At 36.6% G+C, this 15,484-nt stretch overlaps 1 protein-coding gene across 1 annotated transcript in view; it reads right to left on the bottom strand.

Moving 5' to 3' along the window:
- Positions 1–15,484, bottom strand: part of NAALADL2 (N-acetylated alpha-linked acidic dipeptidase like 2) — a 400,097-nt gene that overhangs the window by 93,122 nt on the left and 291,491 nt on the right. The gene's annotated exons all lie outside the window — the stretch shown is intronic.

The raw sequence follows: 15,484 nt of genomic DNA on the forward strand, positions 1-15,484 counted from the left end.
TTAAAGTACTAGAGATTATTTACATTTAGCTAACAGTTTATATAGTATAACAGAACTTCCTCAGACCTACCTACTAAATTACTAGCTTGCTACAAGAACAGTATAAGATTAGTTCTCCTTTAATACTAAAATACACCAGATTCTGTGTACTAAAGTTCCTGGGGTTAGCAGGAAAATGTTTTAAGAGTTAGAAAAAGACAAATCTTGGTATTTTTCCATATTTAAATTAGCATAATTATTGCTTCACAGTTTCACTTCAGTGCCATGAAGAATGCAATTGCATATTACCCAGTATAAACAAGGGCTGCAGATTCTCACAGAAAACTATTTTAAAATACCTTCAAGAAATAGCTTCCATTTCATAAGTATTTTTGAAAGGTGGCTGTATAACTCTTTTCTTGTTAAACGTTTCTGCTCCAACCATTCTTACATACATTCAGAGTTGTGCAAAGTCCATCCAAAAAGACTGAGAGTTACAGTCAAAAAAGAAACAAAAGATCCTTTCTGTATGTGCAGTCCACCTCTAGTAAACACTATCGCCTTTAAAGATATCCATGGAGCAACATGACTTACAGCAGCCAAAATCCCGGCTCTCCATAGCACAGTAAGAAAGAAGAATAATAAAAATTAAACATTAATGTAGCATTAATCTTAGGTGTCATTTGTAAGTCATAGTTGTTAAAACATTGCAGACAATGTTTTTTGCAGACAAATCAGCACTTTTGGGGGATTTTTCAGGTTTAGATTAAGAGATTTTTTAAAGTTTTTAAACCTCAAGACTTCTCTTTAATTACAACTTTTGTTCCTGTGTTTCACTCCCCCTTCACACCATTCTTGAGAAGGTTTCAATCACATTGAGAAGACATTCAACAACATCACAGTGTGGCTGTTCAAAGATATACAAATTCACCTGCTGTCTAAACAGTCTCAATAATGTCAGTAACCTTGCTTTTTAAAATCCAAAGCTACAACAGAAACAGCAGAAGCCCGAACTATATACTCATTGCAAAAGGTGTTTTTAAATAACCACATTTTATCTTCTACAATCTTTCCCAGTCAAAACCATTGTATAGCACACATCCACACATAAAGGCATGTTTATAATTTTATGCATATATATGCATACAAAATCCATTCTTAAGTGACAGCTCCTTTCAGGAATTATAACATGTTTAAGTATCACACAGCATACTATACTACAGTGTAGATTAGACTATCTCCTAGCTTCCTCATACTGCCCAACACATTTGGTTAAGTTTCATAAATGATGAGTAGTCTGTTCTTCCTTTAATGCTTAAAAGTTTACTGAATGATGTGAAATACAGCTTTTGGGTTCAATAGGAAAATCTCTGAAACAAGCAAAAATACCAGTTACCTACCAAGGAAATCACAAAGTTAAATGACCAAATTAATCCCAATAAAACTGTTGGGCAAAACAATTCAGTATCAGAAGAGACAAACAGCTGAAGAGTCACTGATCCATAAGCAAGCCACATACTACATGGAAGGATCTTGCCTTTCTAAAGAGACCTAATCCTAGCTCTCAGTAAACACAATGGCAGCAAAGCTCTTCAAGGCTAATGCTACTTGCATCTAACTCAGGTTAAGAATTTATGTAACTATCGTGACTATCCGGAATTAATTTTCAAGAAGTAATCAATAGAAGGGATATCTTGAAACGTGGTAAGGACCATCAAAATCTTAATACATACCTCTGAGAGGGAAGGAAATGTTGCAGGGAACTGAATGTACATTTTTTTCCTTTTAAATCTACATCTTTATACCTTTCACTCTATTTAGCGAACATTAACCTTTCATCATCTCCTATGTATTCCTATCTAGAATTTGTTACAGGATTTTCAGAAAAGGAATACTGTAAGCTGCTGACTGGAGGTACAAGTGTGGACTTGGAATTTATACCTGGAATTCCCAATTGAAGAGGGGGTAATAGAAGAGGAAAACAAGGTTTCATGCAATGAATAACGTTTCACGCAGCAAAAAATGCCAGAAATCTTTAATCTGTGAGAAGTCAACTGGTGTACCTGTACAAATGAAGTTCTAAGGCATTTTCCATTAGTGTCATCTCACCTATACCCCAAAATTGTTGGCTAAGTATCAGGAACATTAGAAAGCTGGATCGTTATTGTCATCTGCTAAGCAGATAAGGTTTCACAGAAAAGCAGTCAAGGTTATAGATACTGCAGGGACACAGCTAATTAGCAGAGTATTTTGATATTGTTCCCCTTTCTGTATTGTTTCTAAGAGGTGAAAATGATGGTAGAGTCATCTACCACCTACCACCATTTCAGAATGGGGGGTTGGTGCCTTTTTCAGAAACCCAAGCCTGACTTTTAGCCAGCATTCTGCCCCTCAGGAAACACTTTACTACATTCCATTTTAACTATTCAGAAAGAATCTGTTACTTTTTTCCTCACTATAGCAACAATGAAATATTTGTTATGTACAAAAGTTTACATAAGGACTGTTTACAGATTCAGTTAAGAGTACAATGTGATACAGTACTTTTTGTTTCTTACATCACCATCCTTCATGGTATAGGATTTATATTTTTATGACAGCAACGTTCAATTCAATCACGCTAGCATCTTAAGAGTTTAACTGCTTTGTTCAGCTTTCACTGTTCTGACACACAAGCCCCTGATAATGACTAGTTCAACAATAAATATTTAACACTGCACTAATATGGGAGAATGCTTTATGTGCAAGATACTGTTCTCTTCCAATTTACTTTTATTGTTACGCAGACTCTACAACATCAGCATTCTTCAAGTCTTTGGCAATGACTGCAAACTTCATGTAGTGTGTTTTGCATTCATTAAACAAACGAAATGTTTCCCAAAATTAATGGACTTTAAGATAAAGAATAATAATGGCCTACAATGAATAAAACTTTCCCATCAATGAAGTGTTGTTAAACTAAGAGGCAAGCTTTTAACTTAGTCAATGCAAGAACAACAGCCCACCATACAGCGTGCCACATATTTCACATACAATAACAAATCAAAGCAAATAAGAAGTTGAAGGAATCAACAAAGCAAGCCTCTTCCTCCACCCCTGTCTTACAGTTATAAGAAAAGAAATTGAGGAACAATTTCCTAGAGTAAGATGCAAAAATGAGATAGTCTTAGCATGCAGAAGAATGATGGCAGGCATGGGAATGATGGGAGATGGGGTGGGAGCAATTAGGTGGTGGGACATTTTAGGCTATCTGCTTGCCTAAATACAGGTGTCTAATGCCATTTGAGATGTTGTGAGGCATTCACACAGACTTAAAGCAAGACAAGGGGAAAGTTGTATCTTACTGGATCAGCATCTGTAGGAAGGAAGTATATCAAACCTCAAATGGGATTAAACTTTTTTGTTTATATGACTGAACGGAGTTCCTTTATTTATACAGATTTGCTTGTCAATGTCCAGGCAGCTCAGCCTTGTATTTATTATTATTGTTTTGCAGGTAAAAGTAACGTCAATTAAGTCTAATATCAGCTGCATTTATAGCATTAAACCTAGCAGCTAGACACATAACTGAAGCCATACCTACAAATACCTGTTTATAGGACCATGACCCACAAATACCGGCTATATTAGTAGTTGCTGCTTTCATTTCCTTCCCTCCTCATCCTTACCTAGAAGAACCATCCCAAATCTTTGTTCGATCTTTCCGCATTGAAGACACTACTGTTTCTGACACAGAAATTAACTTCAAAGTCCACTTAGTTCTATCAGCTGGAAATATTGTTCTTGTATCATGTGAAACACTCTCCCACCAAAATGTACAAGCACTGTCTCAAGTTTCTTTCAAAATGCACCAGTCAGGGAAACTAGGAAAAGGTCGTCTCCCAAAATTGTAACTGCAATTTATGACAAGCAGGACAGCTTCCATGCTTGGCAGCAGAATGCCTGATCCTTACTGCAAGCCAAGTAGGCACCAATGCAGAACAGAGATGAAAGACTGAGTGAAAAACATTACTGCTGCTAGGAAATGAAGGTCACTCCTAAGAAAAATACTACTAGGGGATGTGGACCACAGAATTGACTGGGGTGGGGGTGAAGATCACACCAATGCCAGTGTCCAGAAACACAGGATTTAAAAGCATTTTAAAGTTCTTCAATGCCAAATAATTTGTCAATCATCATGTAATAGCAACTGTGTATCACTTTGGCTTTCTGCTTTCCCTTTAATTATTTTTTTACCCACCAATTCGTCTGCTGTTCTTGTATGTTTAAATCTGAAGTGGTGTCATTTACCAAAAAACCCTCTTTATAACATGACAAATTTGATTAATTTTAATTCTGATAATCCACAGAATCTTTCCTTTCATATATGCAAAAACAATTTCTGAGTTCCCAGTTTGGAAAAAAAGTTTAATTGCTATGCATTACTTCACCAGTTGAAGTCACGTCCTACTTAACAATCCTTTAAATGTTAGCTTTTATGTAGGGAAAAAAAAAAAAAAAATCTTTAAAAATGCATCTAGAATAAATTATCAGCAACACACTCTGTAAGAACTAACTCCCTCTTGTAGAGCAGACAAACTACATTTCTTCAGCTGGTTCGTCTTACAGTAAAACACCCATAATAGCACTGTTTAGATCACTCAGTTGCTCAGGCTGGTCTCCACTGTGTCAATCAAGCCCTCCCTTTGGACTGGAAGGAAATCAAGCCATGTGGTTAGACAGTAATCAAGGAGTGGTTCATGTCAGCGCAAGGATGTGCATACTATTCATAACTGAATAATTTTATTTCTCTGGAGTTCATTTTGGTTTTCAGCATCATGTTACAGGTTTATATTACAAATTTGAGAAAACAAAGAGTACCATATGGCCCATTAAATAAATTTAATTTGGATCAATGTCATAAAATAGACCTGACATATCTAAAGTATAATCAAGTGGTACTTCACTGCAGACCTTATTCTACCACTAATTAGAGCTAAGCATTCATAGGTACCTTTTGCTGCAATGTTAAGATCCTGGTATAAATAAAAGCCTGTATTAAAAAAAAAAAAAAAAATTATTGGGCATTTCTACAGCTCACCTTCCACCTGGAGACATGTACCTGTCTGTTAGTTCTGGTTACCTTCCTTTATGTCACTCCAGCTGAAGTTAAAACCTTAGCAGCTTTTGAAAATGGATTAAAATGTCTAAGTAGTTTTCAACAGGACAAATAACCAATGACCAATTATTCTTACAATGTGTCCGTGATTCCAGCTTCAGAACTACAGCAAGGAAGCTTATTCTTCATGATTAATCAATCTCTATTTCTTGAGCTCAATCGCCACCTGTGTTAGTAACTGGTGCAAGGCAAACGCATTTAAGAAGCAGAAGCATGGTAAGACCATAGAGAGGAAATAAAATTATCTAAACAAAGAGCTACAGAATTTATTAAATTAATCACAGACCATGTAAAAATGCAGAAAGCAACAGATTAGCATCTTTATTACTGCAAATGTGTTATGCTAAATCATCATCAATAGGTAGGAAAGGCCAGAGAAGCTGCATAGCAAAGGATTCACAAGTATATATCTCTCATCCATAAAAACCTGCTACATTCTGACAAACAAATCATTAGAGGAAGAAGGTTTGACAGCTCTTAAAAAAAATATTATTAGCTGTTTGCTTGCCCTGACTACGAAAAATATACTGAAAAAAATCATGGAGTTTCTAGGAATTGTATTAATTCTATGGCAAGCATACTCCTCTGTTTTATCCCATCTGATTATCTGGTTTGGCAATAAACATCCTGCTTTGCTCTGTGTCTTTGCTGATTGATCATATATATCATTATTAATGCAAATCAGCTGTTTATAAAATTATTAGGGAGATTTAATACAGCACTTTCCCCTGTAGACCTCAAAGTACTTTTGAAATCAACTAAAGGCAAGCCAGGTACCTAATATTTCAGTCTTACCTAGCATCACAGAGCAAAACAACTAAATAGAAATTAAATGCACGGCATTTCCCAAATTCTGAGCCTTATCAAGCTGTCATAATTCAAGTATATACATAAAAATAATTCTAAATTATATCCACTCATTCGTTCTATGCATGAGAAAAGAAAATCTAAATGTGCTGATGATAATTAATATTCTATACACAGAGAATAGTTGTGGTTTAAATAGCCTAAATGTTACACACCACTACTGTGATGTGTTTGCCTATTTACACATCTGATTACCTCCACTATTTTAGGGACATAATAAAAATATTAAAAAAGGGATGGGCAGACTATAATGTTCTACTATAGACAGTAATATTGTAAAAAGCTGTAATTTCAATGCTTGTGCATGTCTTTTACATCTATTTTGGCCATGACAGCAACGTTCAAAAAGCATGTACAACCCAGATTCACAATGATCTCTGACTTCTTGATGTTGTATGAGACATTGAAACACAACGGAACAGCTTCATCTGATAATACTTATTCTACCTGTTAGCACATTTTAGTCAACATTTATAACAAAGTAAAGTACAAACACTGAAAAAAATCATCACTGTAGACCAAGCCTGTAAGTGTTCAGAGTAAGATAAATATGATTAAAACTACACCAAGAAATCTTCTGAGGTGGAGTGACTGAAACCTGCTGCTTTTAATTAATTTTATATTTAGAATAACATAATTAATTAAAAAGGAATAAAATGTTGGATCCTTAGTTTCTCAGCAATTATTTCCTTCCAGCTTATACATATTTTCACCTAAACATGTATGAAGCTTTACTGAAAATACCTAAAATCTGAATGTTATTAATTGACCTTTAAGGGCAACATGAAGACTCCTAGTGAAATTGTTCTGTAGCACTGCAAGATCAGTCACAGAAAAGATGCATTTAACTCAGAAATTTTCCCTAGTTTTGGTTCTTCAGTACTATCACAGTAAAACAAGAGATGTTCCTTGTACACACACACAAATTTCATTGAGAGAACTATTTTGTCACTAGGGAAAAACAGCTCCCACAAGAACTAGTGTTTATTTAAGACGTCAGGGACAAAGAATTCAGCATCATCTTAAATTCTTCTGATATCCACCACAGTGCAGGTGACTCTCAAACCGATCACTACAGCTGTCAGGGATCACCATTAGCCCCTTAGAAATTCCCCCACAATGTACTCTGTGTTGGACTTCAGTAAGGCCTTTGACACTGTCTCCCACAGCATTCTCCTAGAGAAGCTGGCGGCTCACGGCTTAGACAGGTGGACTCTGCGCTGGGTCAAAAACTGGCTGGACGGCCGGGCCCAGAGAGTTGTGGTGAATGGAGTTCAACCCAGTTGGCGGCCGGTCACGAGCGGTGTTCCCCAGGGCTCAGTTTTGGGGCCGGTCTTGTTCAATATCTTTATCAATGATCTGGATGAGGGGATCGAGTGCACCCTCAGCAAGTTTGCAGACGACACCAAGTTGGGCGGGAGTGTTGATCTGCTCGAGGGTAGGAAGGCTCTGCAGAGGGACCTGGACAGGCTGGATCGATGGGCCGAGGCCAACTGTATGAGCTTCAACAAGGCCAAGTGCTGGGTCCCACACTTCGGCCACAACAACCCTATGCAGCGCTACAGGCTTGGGGAAGAGTGGCTGGAAAGCTGCCTGTCGGAAAAGGACCTGGGGGTGCTGGTTGACAGCCGGCTGAACATGAGCCGGCAGTGTGCCCAGGCGGCCAAGAAGGCCAATGGCATCCTGGCCTGTATCAGAAACAGTGTGGCCAGCAGGAGTAGGGAAGTGATCGTGCCCCTGTACTCGGCACTGGTGAGGCCGCACCTCGAATACTGTGTTCAGTTTTGGGCCCCTCACTACAAGAAGGACGTTGAGGTGCTGGAGCATGTCCAGAGAAGGGCAACAAAGCTAATGAACGGTCTGGAGAACAAGTCTTATGAGGAGTGGCTGAGGGAACTGGGGTTGTTTAGCCTGGAGAAGAGGAGGCTGAGGGGAGACCTCATCGCTCTCTACAACTCCCTGAAAGGAGGTTGTAGCGAGGTGGGTGTCGGTCTCTTCTCCCAAGTAACAAGCGATAGGATGAGAGGAAATGGCCTCAAGTTGCGCCAGGGGAGGTTTAGATTGGATGTGAGGAAAAACTTCCTTACTGAAAGAGTGGTTAAACATTGGACCAGGCTGCCCAGGGAAGTGGTTGAGTCCCCATCCCTGGAGGTATTTAAAAGACGAGTAGATGAGGCACTTAGGGACATGGCTTAGTGGGCATGGTGGTGTTGGGTCAACGGTTGGACTCGATGATCTTAGAGGTCTTTTCCAACCTTAATGATTCTATGATTCTATCAGTCTATGATTCTTACACAAAAGCACTGCATCTGGAAGTTCCAATAGTAAACTGCTTTTTAGCCTGTCTGGGAAGAGAATATTGTATTTTCACAAGCAAAAACTGCCTCTCAGATAAACCACATGGCTTTAAAAGACTTGTTCATTGAAAATGCACGCAGGTATCCTGCATGACAGAGAAGACCTTTTTCACCCAAGAGGGCAAAGGAAATTGAAAATTGTGACAACTACAATGCTTATAAAAGGTCAGATCAATCTGAGATTACACAAGCCCCAGTTCTGATACTGTATTCAACTTCTATTGAACCAAGGAAAATTCAGGTTATGCAACACAAGGTGCCATACTTCAAACTCCAGTTTTACCTTTCAAAAAAGCGTAAAAGAATTTTGGCCTTTTAATGGTGACTTCCTAAAAAAATTGGGAAACCATAATACCAGTGGTTATAAAACAAAGCATGGAGAAATATGCATGCTTGGTGTGAAATATTTAAATATATTGTTATATGTTGTACTACTTTACAAATTTAAATTATTTTATATTTAATTTACAGCTACAAAACATGAGACAAACATAAACCTGTATTGCTTCTTCAGGGCTTTGTTTTCTGTTAAGCAGCATTTGCATTTTTTGAAATCATTGTCTTATTTTTTAAAAAATATGACCATCAGTGTAAGGTCTTTATAATACATGGGACCTCACAGGACTGAACCACATTTTAGATACAAAGTTTACATCAAACTGGTAATAAATACAAAAGCAAGGTAGTAAAAAATTATATATTGTAAATTTAATTTCCTTTACTGGACTTTTTCTTCATTTAACTTTATCTACTGACAGTCTCTCTCTGATTCCTGATGCTTTTTATATGATACTGAATTACATTTATCCTTCCTATACCTAAACTGAAGTCACATGCCTCATTAACTCAGATATGCTTGTTGCCAACACCCAGTACAAACTGCTAGGAATTTTAATGGCTTAAATCCCTTAAAAAAGGGATGTAAAAATCAAGCAGGTATGCTCCCATTTGATAAGAGAATTTCAGAGCAATCAAATATTTAGAGCTGAAATTACATAGCATAAATTACGTAAGTGGCAAGACTGCAACTGGAATGCCATCAGCAGTTCCAAACATCTCAGTGCCTTAAAACTATAGAGAGTTACAAGGTTTAACAAAAGTAATTAAGAAATTACAGAACATAGCCATGGTAGCTGTGTTTCTCCAAAGTATCCGCTTACCCCAGACTCCTATACTCATCAACCAGAAAATGTACAAAGTACTGCATTAAAACTTCTCCCATATTTTTCCATCAGCACAGATAAGAGGAAGCTCTCCAGCACCTCAGGTGAAGTAACTTTAAAGACTTATTTTCCATGACCACAGGCTCAGCCTCAATATTCAGTGTACTACTTTTATTTATGGTAAAATTCGGAAAACAGCTTAAGATCGTATTACATTGTGACAAACACCCAGCAAAGAAAACACTATATTAACAAAGGGAACCCGTCTCCACACCCAACTGAATATACTGAAAACATTGGGTGCTTTTTTCCTTTAGAGCTTATATTTTTAAATCTAGTTTTTAATCCAAACTATTTTTGAGCATGGAATGGTTGCATTTGTAATTAAAGGATGCAGTCAAACCATTTGTTGATTATGTAAAAAGTAGTACTTTCCTGCACTTAATGGTGTTCAAGCTTTTTCTTCCAGGTATTCAGTAGCAGGAACACTGGTCAGTGTTAGTTGTCACATACATACTGAGATACTGTGAAACCTAGGTTTAACAAAATGCAGATTAATCAGTTTTAGTATAAAACACTGATAAGTTGGGACTTGATAAGAACTGCATGACCTCCCTAATGTTTTGTGCTGTAGTAACATTTGTTGCTAATATAAAAACACTGCTTCAGGAGGTAAAAGGATTAGGATTTGACAACAAGACCTCATTTTCAAATGGTTGATATTTTATACTCCATGGAAATAGCTGTGGCTTGTAAATCATTTTAAATGCCTAAAGGCATTCTCATTCTATAATACGTAGAGACAGAAATACTGTGAACCCATTTCAGTGTAGTCTAACTCTGTAATGATCAGGTTCTGCCATGCTACTCATTTTGGGATGCATCATTCAAACCCTCCAAATGGATATTAAATAATTCATGCCAGTGAGATTACAGTCTTGCTTCTCCATACCCCACAGGAAGAAAAAGAAGAGAGAAGTTACTTGTCCCTCTAAAGGGGACAGATATGTAACACTCACTCCATTATTTGAAGAGTTATAATATATCCTATTTCAAGATCTCAGAAGTGTCCCAAACAGGACAGTCATTGTGAGGTTGGATGTCAAATGAATATGCAATAACGTATTGTTCACTGGTCTTCAATATGATTTCACAAAAAGACAAAAAATCAGGAGAGAAAGCTTCTGCTACATACTTTCCACTAAGAGTGAATTAAGGGTCACCTAGAAAAGTAAACTATGAAAGTAAATTTATGGATTATTTTTATGATCAGCACTAGCCCCATTAGCATGCACAGTACACACCTTCAGAAGCTGTGTTTCTTAGTTAGCTAACCAGACGGGTCAAACTACCCCATCACTCTATCCTACTTCAAAAAAAACCCCCACAAACAAAACCAAAACCACACACAGAGCAACATCTGTATTTGTATTGCTGCACCTAATGTTAGAAGTTAGGCCCACAGTTAGTTGTAATATGGATACTAGTTTGTAACTAATTTATATTTCCCAAAACTATCAGCATTCACATGTCACAATTCTTCTTTCTGAGCTACACAGTACTCGTGATCTGTAGTATTTCTACCAGAAATGTTTACTAGCACTACTCCCCCCAAAAAACACTTGTCAAAGTGTAAATCAGCTCACCAAAGACATCCTTCTGAGCCTTATCATAAATCTGACCCAGAAAGACAGATGCATCAGATTTTCAGTGAAAGTCAACCTGCTACCCTTTCCCCATGCAGCGGATTGTTTCACTGTGCTGAGATCTAGAATCTGCTCTTATGAACACAATATAATCTAAAGTGGATCACTAGGAAAAAAAAAAAAATTATGTAATTTATCCCTATCACACATGTGAACACAGTACATGCCATATATTCCCTACCCCTCTCCACACACTCGCAATATCCAGTATCATATCAACTCTCTTCCGGAACCTAAGAATCCTACTGAATCATACTGCACATCTCTAACAATACACGCAGAGGCAGGACAGGCCCATAGCAACACATTATCCAAGTAAGAGTGGGGACATACACAAATAAACACGGTATAACAAGTGGAACAGTCAGGTTTTTAAAGTGGAGGAGAAATTTGCGGTCAAAATTTCTGTTTTGTCACTGTAATCAAAGACCAGAGTAAGTTCAACTGTAATATACACAAATGAAGAAACTTTTTTTGGAACAGAACACACAAAACCACATGTAATACTCTGGAGGAACTCTCTTGCCACATTGGTAAATTATTGCAAATCTCCCCTCATGGCACCACCCTGGAATAAGGTCAGAGTAATTTACTGCTGGCAAAGCTTTACCTTGCCCTGAAACCTCTGGTCTGACATTTAAACTTCTCGATAGCAACTATGCATGAACAAATCACTCCCTTCCCACTCACACACACAAAATATTTTTCATTCTTTGAAATCGAAAGTCATTCCTATTAGTCCATACAGAGCATGAAGGTCAATAAACTACCATCATATTTTTCATTAAAAAAAAACTATTCTGGACTTCAGTGGGAATTGAGCAAATGGAATAATAACAGTACTTGCACTTACAATATCAAGTATCTGTACCAATTGCATTTTTCAGAAAGATCATCACGAAGCAGATTTATTAAAGTGTGTCAGACAGCACCACAAATACCAGTCTCCAGGCTCTACTGGGAGATAAATTAAATGATCCAAAAGATGTTAGATGATTTTATTTTCTACAGCAGTGGTGCAAAAAAACTTTGGGACAAATGGACCACTGTAAACCCTCACTTAGATGGTGTAATGCTCTGATGCCTTCCCTGACTGGATTCTTCCAACTTTTATCTACTTACACCATAAGCAAGTATCCTTGGTATTGCCTCTGTACTGGACAGGAAAACAGTAACAATCAGGAAAGCAGAAGAAAAAAGCTAAAGCAGGGAAAGCAGTAGTGTCACTACAGTCAAATGACTTTTTCTTTCTGGTTTCCACAGAAGTTCACTTGACCTTGTTTCAAGAGCTATGAAATATTAAGGCTTGGGAAAACAACTTCAACTAATTTAATAAAATGTGGTTTTAGCCAGATACATGAAAGTAAAGTCCAAGTAACTTTGAAAAGATTTTCACCAAAACACACAGAAGCCAACTATTACCCAAAACTCATCATGCATCCAAATGACATGTTCCTTTGCACCCTGAAAAATTGATACTATTATCTGAGATATTTCCAAAACCTATATATAGTATTGAACAAGGATATTGTAATTTCTATGTAATGTCAAGTACTGGAAGACTAAAAACAAATTTAAATTTTGCTAAGAAAATGTCAGGTTTTATTGTTTACAAGGTTCCAGGGATATGTCACTACTTTTTCATAACAAGCCAGCAAATCCCAGAAAGGCTGATAATTTATTTTATTTCAGAATTTATCAGTACAGATCTATAAGACTGAAACCTGAGAGCTTCTAACTACTGCACAATATAATCTAAGAAAAATATGTATTACATTGTATTTCAGGTTTAATCCTCCAGATTCTGATCTTCAAAAGTTAATTTTGCTGCAATGAAACCAAACTTTCTGAAACAATGCATGCACAGTATGTAAGAGAGAAATGTTTACACTGCACACACTGAGAAAACAAATTGACAAATCCAGTAAAGTGCAAAGCTACATACATGTATTTTTGAGAATACTAAATAATACAGTGTCTACATGAACTTTCAAAGGTGCAGATTCTAGTCAGCAGCGTGGAAAAAATTTACTTCACAGCCCAATATTTTCTAATGGACTAAAGCTATTGAATCACATAAACATGAGCTCCTTTTTTCCTCAATATTAAATCCTTCTCTGTGCACTCCATCTTCCACAGTTTGCATCTCTGGCCTCACTGCTATAATTGTATATGCAAATAGTCTTATGGATATGAACAGTTTCCCTAAGCTCAGAAGTATTATTCACAGATAGAAAATCTGTGAATAATATGCATGCATATACACACACACACACACGTATTTTCAAAATATAAATGGACTGGAAGTTCCAGGACATTATTTTTGTTGTACTGGTTGTTGGTATGGTTGGTACTTAATAGAAATCACATGTAAGAACATAGCTGTATTTAATAATATCCTTTCTGTAACAATTGAGAGTTGTGGGTCTGAAGCCAAACACAACAATTACATTGTCTACATTATACTTTTCTTTTAAAAAAAGGAATATTCTTTTACCGACATCAGTTGCTTTCCAGTGAGTAAAGAATACCATATACTAAAAAAGCTAATCTATATCTGAAGATACTAAGAGATGAAATAATCCATGTTTTCCAAAGTAATTTGTTCTAATGTTTCATTGCCCTCACTCTTAAAATAGTGCTTTTTAGTTCACGTGTGAATTTGTTTGGTTTTATTTTCCAGTTTTTGATTCTTATGCTATCCTTTACGTTTTACCATTCACATACTTTAAGAGTAGCAATTTTACATCCAATAAATAATGAAGGTGTTGACTAGTACTGAATCTAGTGCTGCTGCCTGAAAAATGTTGGTAGGAAAATCTCCATTCAGTGATGATTCTCCATTGACAGGTAACACCTTTGAAGTTCTATCAGTCAGCTTGTGTAAATTTGAAATCCATGTGATTAACTACTATCCTAAAGCACTGTTTTTATTGTGAATTCCATAGAGTACCATACAAGATGTTCCATAAAAGTCTGTGCTGCTACCTTTATAAAATAAACATATCATTCCTTCAAAAGATTAAAAAAAAGTTTCATGACAGAGAGATGTGTTCTGTGAAAAACTTCTGACTGGCATTAATTACCCTCCTTCTTCTAAATCCTGTTTAAATCAATTATAACTTTATTTTATCTTGGGTTATTATCAAAATTAATCAATCTACAGTCACACAGGTCATTGCAATTCTCCTTTGTAATGCTGATTCAGCTTTAGCACTCTTTTAGCTTCTGGAACACCCTTGAGTCTCCATATTTCAGTGCATGTAGCTCATTTAGCCTACGGTTCAGTTTTGGTACTCTGGGCTCCGTTGCCTTATGGGATCTAGAGACTCTACAGAACAATTACTTCAGCTTTCCTCTTCTTCAGTTCTCTCATAGGATGCCATAGCTCTTTAATAACTTCCAATTACAGACTTTGTGCAAACTTAAGAACTTAATGTTTATGTAGCAAGACCGACAAAATTACCTATACTGTCTTCTCTAATTTTTATGATTTCCTATTAGTTAATCTGAAAAACACTAGTCATGCAGTAAAAACTAATCCAAAATTCAGCTGCTCCTTTAGACTGATTTTTTTTTAGAATAATGTTAATCTGCGACTGTCATTTTAAGAGGCAAATCACCAAAGCACCATATTCTTAACACAGTTAACACTGAATAAGATCAAAAGTTTCTAGTGTCTCTTTCCTCCTGTAGGTCTTCAGAAGAGCTACAATTAAAAAACAACAACAACAAAAAATCAGCAGCTAATTTCCATTAACTATTTCCCAGTTCCCAAGAAAAATCACCTTACTTCCAGATTTCAGTCTGGTACTAATCATAGTTCACTAAAACATTACAAATAAGGAGGTTCTATCTACAAAGTGCCTTTGAAAGTGCATTTTGGAGCTAAACCTCATACACATAGAGAAACAATAACTGGTTCTACTGGTCTGAAGGAGATTTCTACTTTCAAAACATGCATGAAGTACTAGCTCAGAAAATAAGTAGATACCTACTACTTAAAAACACACATCAAATTACTGCCAACAGAGCTAAGATGCACGTGCGTTGAAGCAAATCTTATGTACCTGTCATTCTCAAAATTACATAAAGAACGATCAGTGTATATATAACTTCTCTACAGTAAATGATCCTTTTACTTCAGTACTTAGATCAGACTGAACAGCCAACACATTTTTACTGGTTGCCCCAATTTCAAAATGTTTATGAACAGAGTGAATGTATCCACTGAAAATAGTCCCAAAACAGTTC

The sequence above is a fragment of the Aptenodytes patagonicus genome, chromosome 6 (assembly GCF_965638725.1).
Source record: "Aptenodytes patagonicus chromosome 6, bAptPat1.pri.cur, whole genome shotgun sequence".
In the NCBI taxonomy this organism is placed as follows: Eukaryota; Metazoa; Chordata; class Aves; order Sphenisciformes; family Spheniscidae; genus Aptenodytes; species Aptenodytes patagonicus.